Source organism: Sapajus apella, unplaced genomic scaffold, assembly GCF_009761245.1.
Source record: "Sapajus apella isolate SASKATOON/1434 unplaced genomic scaffold, GSC_monkey_1.0 scaffold101, whole genome shotgun sequence".
Classification (NCBI taxonomy): domain Eukaryota; kingdom Metazoa; phylum Chordata; class Mammalia; order Primates; family Cebidae; genus Sapajus; species Sapajus apella.
In genome coordinates this window covers 666,931-674,481 of record NW_022437041.1, presented here as the reverse complement: position 1 = coordinate 674,481, position 7,551 = coordinate 666,931, and the positions used below count along the sequence as shown (strand labels likewise).

The 7,551-nt window shown below is 37.0% G+C and overlaps 1 long non-coding RNA gene across 1 annotated transcript in view; it reads right to left on the bottom strand.

Moving 5' to 3' along the window:
• Window positions 1–6,053: 6,053 nt before the first annotated feature.
• LOC116536504 overlaps window positions 6,054–7,551 on the bottom strand; it is a 2,758-nt gene continuing 1,260 nt past the window's right edge. The window contains exon 2 of the long non-coding RNA XR_004262675.1: window positions 6,054–6,428. This is a non-coding gene — a long non-coding RNA (uncharacterized LOC116536504). The remainder of the gene's footprint in view (window positions 6,429–7,551) is intronic.

The following is a 7,551-nucleotide window of genomic DNA, read 5'->3' as shown; positions in this document are numbered from 1 at the left end:
GACACTAACAATATTGATCATTCTATATGTTACTCGTTTTCTTCAAGATCAGATACTATGACACAGCATATAGATAATTTCTATCATCTTTCTTCTCTTTGCCTATGAAGACCTATGATAAACAGTATTTTGTAATGTGTGTGTGTGTGTGTGTGTGTATGTTTATATGCATGTATTTTAACCACACAGCTATTATTTGGTCTAACATGTTATAGCCAGGAACAGATTTTAATCTGTCAGGTGGGCGATGTTGGATAGATAATTATGTTTGTTAAAAGATATTAATAGTCACAGTCATGAGCTACTTGTTGAACCGTTTCATGCTTTATGCTAATTATAATTTTTATTTTGAAGTAATTGCAGGTTCACATATAATTGTGTGCTCTTTGCTCAATTTCACCCAACAGTAACATTTCTACAAGACATAATACAATGGTATACCTATGACCTTGGTGTTGATACAGTCAAGATACAGAACAGTTTCGTCACCACAAAAATCCCTCATGCCGCTGGCTCTTTATGGTCACATCCACCCCTTTTCTGGCCTGCCCCTGATTCCTGGCAACCACAAATCTCTTCTTTTCCATGATTTTGTCCCTTCAAGAATGGTATGTAAATGGAATCATACAGTATGTAGCCTTTTGGATTTGGCTTTTTTTTTTTTTCACTCAGAGTAATTCTGGAGATTCACCGAAATTGTTACACATATGGATAGTTTGTCCCTTTTTATTGCTGAGTAATAATCCATGGTTGGATGTGGTGGTTTGCTTAAACATTCAGTCTTTGAAGGATATCGGAGTTATTCCCAGTTCTGTGGCTACTATGAATAAAGTTATTGCAAAGATTTGTATTAAAACACACCTGGGGTTTTGTCTTTATTCAGGTATGGTGAGCCAAATAGATCAGGAGACATTGCCATTAGAAAGTTTATTATTCAAAGTTCCCGAGAGGAGGGGAGAATGTCATTCCTTGCAGGGCCATACCAGAGAACAATGAGGTTAGTTGCAGGCAGAGAGAGAGAGCAAGGGAGTCTTCAGGGCAGCCTTTACTATAGTTTACTCGGAACAAATGGGCCATTTGTTCTAAAGCAAATGGACTAAGCCAAGTTTAGAATTGGCCAACACAAATAATTTTGGTGTGCTTCAGGGTGTTGAAGCTGGCTGATGCTTGGCCTTGGGATGATTAGGGCAGGAGAATAGTATCTTACAAGAGTAAGAACCTCTGAAAACACAGGCAGGTCAGGGGTATGGATTTTGGATTGGTTTGCTTAGATATTGACATGGTTTGGCTCTGTGTCCCCACCCAGATATCATCTCAAATTGTAAGCCCCACAAGTTGAGGGTGGCTCTGGGTGGGAGGTGATTGGATCATGGGGGTGATTTTTCCCACGCTGTTCTTGTGATGGTGAGTGAATTCTCACGAGATCTGATGGTTTTCAAGTGTGGGATTTGCTCGGTTCGCTCTCTCTTCTTCCTCTGTGTAAGAAGTGCCTTGCTTCCCTTTCACCTTCCACCATGACTGTAAACTTTCCTGAGGCCCCCCAAGCCTAGTCAAACCTCTTTCCTTTGTAAATTACCCAGTCTCAGTTATTCTTTATAGCAGTGTGAAAATGGGCTGACATACATAAGAAAGGCACACTCTAATGAGAGTCAAAAAGCCCTCTGCTAACTCTAGGAATTCCAGCTGCTAACCTGCGGGAGTTGCAGTCCCTCCCTATTAACAAGACCTCAGATGTCAAAACATCAGATACAGAAACATGAAAACATGGATAATACAAGTTTTTCTGTGTGAACTTAAATTTTCATTTCTCTGGGATAAATAGTACAATTTCTGGATCATATGGTAATTGCATGTTTAGTTTTATAGGAAAATGCCAAACTATTTTCCAGAGCAGTTGAACAATTTTCCATTACCACCAGAAATGTCTAGATGTTTCAGTTTCTCTAACCCTGTAGAGTTATAAAGTGTATGGGAGGGAAGAAAGGCATTATTTGGATTATTAACACTGTAGACGTTTGGGTAAACCATGACAGTGATTTTTTATTTAGTGAGGACAATGTGCAGTACACTGAACTGGGAAATGGTAAAGATCCAGAGGGGAAGAGGTAGATAATTTTGCTCAAAGAGCCTTCAGTCCCTCAGTGGAAACAGACCTGTAAATGATGAACAAGAAAGAATAAAAATGGACGGTATGTGTACATTCAATCAATGTGCAGTGTAGGCACAGTGGAAATGCTAAGTATTTGAAATGATGCATATGTTAATTAGCTTGATTTAATCATTCTACATCATATACGTGTATCACAGTATCACTTTTTACCTCATAAATAGATACAATTATAATTTATTAAACTCAATACAATTAAAAAAAAGTGATGTTTAAAAATTCTGAGGGTGGGGCTGGTGAGGCCCGATGTAGGTAGTAATCTCTGAGCAGTCTTCAAAGAACGAATCTGATTTAAAAAGTAAAGAAAAAGAAGTGCAAAAGATTTAACATTCAAAATATTTTGTGTGCTGGGAGCACCAGGGGTATTCTGACGGGATTAGAGCATCGCAGAGTGGAGAGATGGATGAAGCAATGAAAGTGAGAAGCAGAAGTGAAGAAAGATCATGAGTAAACTGGGATGACCTGTGATGGAGCTAGACTTGGGTTGGTAGCTGATGTGAACTTGCTGAATTTGGAGAAGATGGATATTAACCTGCATTTTAAGATATCTACAAAGTTCACTGAAAAGAGTCAAGATCAAAAGTGAAGATAGTTGAGGGGAAGCTATTGTGATAGTTTGGGTGAAAGATGCCGAGAGCGTGAGCACATCGCAGAGCCTTTAAAATGTCACTGTGCTATTTTCTTTAATTAAGTCAACTGCAAAAAAATGCATGTTCCTTGCAGGCATGTGAGAAAACAACAGAAAAAATTTAAAAAACACCCTTGATCACCTTTCTCAGAAATAATCACAGCAAAAATTTTGAAATATTTTAATAAAAATGTTTGTAATCTTTTTAGCTACATTGTTATGTGTTCATGCATGTATAATTTTAGGCATATATTAGTGACAGCATATATGATGTTTATGTCATATTTATAACAATTTTTCATCAGCACTGTATTATAGCATCTTTAGTATATAAATGTACTTATTCTCTATCACTTAAATTATTTTCACTGTATGGAAATACTATAACTAAATCAACTTCTCCCCACTGCAGGATAGTTAAGTGGTTTTGTTTAATTTTGTTTGATTATTTTACTATTTCTAGCTTTGTATTTACATTAAAACTCCTCGTTTGCAGATTTGGAATAAGAAATAAGATTCTCTAGCCTGTAATCCCAGCACTTTGGGAGGCCGAGGCGGGCGGATCATGAGGTCAAGAGATCGAGACCATCTTGGCCTTCACAGTGAAACCCCGTCTCTACTAAAAATACAAAAAAAAAAAATTAGCTGGGCATGGTGGCACATGCCTGTAATCCCAGCCACCCGGGAGGCTGAGGCAGGAGAATTGCTTGAACCTGGGAGGTGGAGGTTGCAGTGAGCCGAGATCGCACCATTGTACTCCATACTGGCAATACCGCAAGATTGTCTCAAAAAAAAAAAAAAAAAAAAAAAAAAAGATTCTCTGTCTGTGGTGCTCTCTCTTGCCCATGCTCAGGGAAGATGAAGTCTGAGCTCCTCAGACATTCTGAGATACACACATTTTGTTGTGGCATTGCACATCGAGTGGCCTTGCCTCACTTCTCCAGCACTGAAAATAGCATGGCTTACGTTGAATTAGAGACCAATATGCTTATGATTTTCTAGCTGCTGTCATTTCTACTCAAGCTCTTTTATCCCATGTTGAGTTCCCAAAACTAGACTGTGCATCAAATTATCCACAGATCTTTTTACAAATGAAGTGCTGAGGACCCACCATAAAAAGATTGCAATTCAGTTGGTCTGGAGTAAAGTCAGGAAACTGTCTTTTGTACTCGTCTCTAGGGAATTTGATCATTCAGCCAAGGTGAAAACCATGCTACTAGACCTTTCTTTCCACGCTTTTACTGATAATAACTGTCTCCACTGGCTGGAAGTTTGCTTAAGTGGTGACAGAACAATTTAAGTTAAGATGGGGCTTGGCAATGGTGGCTTGATGTGTTCCTTTCTGGGAAGTTCAATGTTTTCAACTGAAAGGTAGCCAAACTCATGCAAACCAAGGACGGATTAGTGGCAGAAATAGTTTGGAGAAAGGGAGTTTTTATTTAAAAAAAAATTAAAACTGGAATTGGGCTTCTAGGGGTTAGGTATCCTACCAGGTAGGGATCTTTGACTTTTCCAAAGTATTTCCTGATCTCTCTGATTGGTGATGAAGCCTTTGACAGCCTTACTACAAAGGAGGTAAAAATGGACATTGGGGTGTACATGACTCTCTCGTTTCTCAGCCCATAGTCTGTGCAAGTAGCTGGATACTGTGATTTCATGAAAGACACGGAAGCATCTCGGAGTAGGGACAGAAGGACACAGAAGAAAGCCTCGTGCTGTTCAGGATAAATTTTGTCCATTGGCTTCTTTTCCTTGAGGCAACCTCTCAAATGCTACCCAAAGAACATTGACCTGAGGATGACATGAGGAAGTCTGAAGAAGTATGGTTTCAGGCCATCAACACAGGCTAAGCCATCACTGCACAGTGGACAGAGCCCCTAGGTGGATTTCCTCCTCACCTGGCTGTCTTTTTCTGTCATCAGTACCAGCTCAAAGTGCGTAGAGATGCACCCTCCTCACTCATGCCTCTTGTCCATGTTCCCTGTTAGGACTAAGATCTTCTGTAGACATTTCTGTAATCGATCTTGCTGCATTGCAGTCTTGTGCTGCCCTGACCTCCAGCTCTGCCTTTTTTCTTGGATCTCTGAAAATATAACTTAGGTCTCCTCCCTGTTTCTGGTATCACTTGCCTGAGACACATCCCCTTCTCTGCAGACTAGAATCAGCTCCCATCTTTCCTTCATTCCATCACAGGGGCTGAGGTATCTGTCTGCAAAGAGAGCAGAGTTTGCAGCTCCAGCCACACACTTCTCTATAAACGTCAAGAAATTGCCTGGTACAGGTTAATTTTCCCCATCTCTAGAGAAAAATACTACATTGTTACTAATGCTTACTGATACATTGAAAGCATCAGATTGAAATAAAATGGTTAGCTGCACTTTAAAGAATGGAAAAGGACCTGCAGCATCAATATTCATCTTGCAAAATCTGTGTGTCAATAATGTGGCATAAAAAACAAAGTTTTGCAAAAAAGGATATCGTTACAAGAGAGGATCAATATGACCTGCCTGGGAAAACAACACTGTGACTTCTCATCATTTATAATGTATTAGCTAAAAAGTCTAAACCATCTCAATCAGGAGACATGCCTTCAATTTTCTACACGAGGATCTGAAATGATGTAATGATTGCAACATTCATTACCTACCATGAATGAGTATGATGCTTAAATCACTCTCATTTAATTCCATGACATCCTTGGAAGGGAACTTGTATCATTCCTCATTTTACAGATGAAGTATCTCAGAGAGGACCTCGACTCAAAATCAACATTATGTCTCTGCAGGGCCTATGGGTTTTCCCGGCACACCACAGGTTCTCTCTGGTTCACTCATGTACAAAGCCCCAGGATTCTCAAAGCTTGCACCCAGTGTGGCTGCAGTGGTATTGCTTTCTTCGAATTCTCCTCTATTACTTCATTTTGTGTGAGGGAGACTAGCGGGTAATGTTTGATGCAGGTCAGTCAACTCCTGTCGACCTGACCATATTGCTGTTGCTGGAGGTTGTAGAGGTAGATTCAGGGTTTAAAAGAAGAAAAAAGCAAAGCAGGTAATGAGGGACAAAGGTTTACTTGACAAACCTGAGTGCCCAGATGGAGATGTACATTTCCTTTGGAAAATCTAATAAATCTCCATGAAGATGGTTTTATTCTCAGCATTTAACCTGTTATATTTTCGGAGATCAAATACTGCTCAACTAATTCAAATAGAGAGAGGTCACCTTAGTAGCATTTTAAAGACAATAAGGAAACAAGCTATAAAAAGAAAAAAAAAATGCGTCTTTATTTCTTATATCCAGAAAGAACCATCTTAATGTTTTGGCATGTATTGAGACAGACTAAAAGAGACAGGGAGAGACAGGTAGAAAGATACAGCCAGAAACATTTTATAAAACAGAGATTATAGATTGTATATATATGTAATTAATCTTTTTTTTAGTTATGAGAATTTTCCCTTCTCATTATCTTTTGAAAACTTTTAAAAATAACTTGATATTATATAAGCAACAATTTAATGATTGTCCTATTTGGGGTCATTTACATTTTTCAAACTTATTTTTTTCCGTTGCTATTATAAACACTTCAGTGAACATCTTTGAAGATGTATCCTCATCCACATCTTGAATTATCCACAACTTGAGTCAATAGAATTGTAGACATGTAATTATAGCTCCAAAAATGGCTCTTGATATATGTCATCAAATTATTTTCCAAGAATTTGGTGCTATAAATACTTTTACCACAATGTTTACGAATGATTGACTTATACATGTTTATGTTTAAAAGTTGACTGGTGTGAAAACTGTTATGTAATAGTTTTACATTCTATTTTTTCAATTACTGAGGTTGAACACAGCCCACATATTTATTAGCAATGATGCCTTTTTGGTAAATTACCTGTTCATGTCTAGAGGCAGTTTTTTGATAGATTTTCTTTCTATTGACACCTTGTATGCCAATTTTTTTCCAACTTGTAATTTATCTTTTAATTATATTTTATAAAAATTTTCAGGTATTTTAAAAAGCTAGATTTACAATAAATGTAACCAAGAAAACTCTACATAAATTTTGACCTGATATTGGATGGTGGAGAATTTTCTAAGTACAAAATAATAAAACAAATAATGAAGAGAAATATTAAATCGAACTGCAACAAAATGTAAAGCATTTGGTTTTCAAAACAATGTCAAAATATAGTATGTGATAAACAGCAGTTATAGAACTGAACATAGAGTATAATTACCATTTGAACAACAAATATCTAATATCAAATTTTTAAAAATTAGTTATACCAGTTTATATTTCCACTTCCCAGGAAATAATTGGAATAGTGAGTCAATTCCATATTTAAGAGAGTTCATACCAGCCTAATTTTCAGTAAAAACTAAACTAAACAAAACAAAAAACTGTTTATCCACCAAACAAGAGAATGGATTCATTGTACATGTTCATACCTGGGACACTTTAGAGAAGTGAAAATGAATGAGTTAGAGCATCACACACCATCATATATGAATAACATAAATAGAAGAAAGCAAGATATACAGAATAAATAGAGTGTGACTATGTTTCTATAAGGTTCATGCATGACTAAACAGTAAACTGCTGGGGACATATAATATGTGTAATTATATACATTATATATTATAATATGTATATAATTATATATTATAATATATAATATATTATATAATTATGCATACAATAACATAAAAGAAACATAGTCACACAATAGTAATTCTGTATATCTTGCTTTCT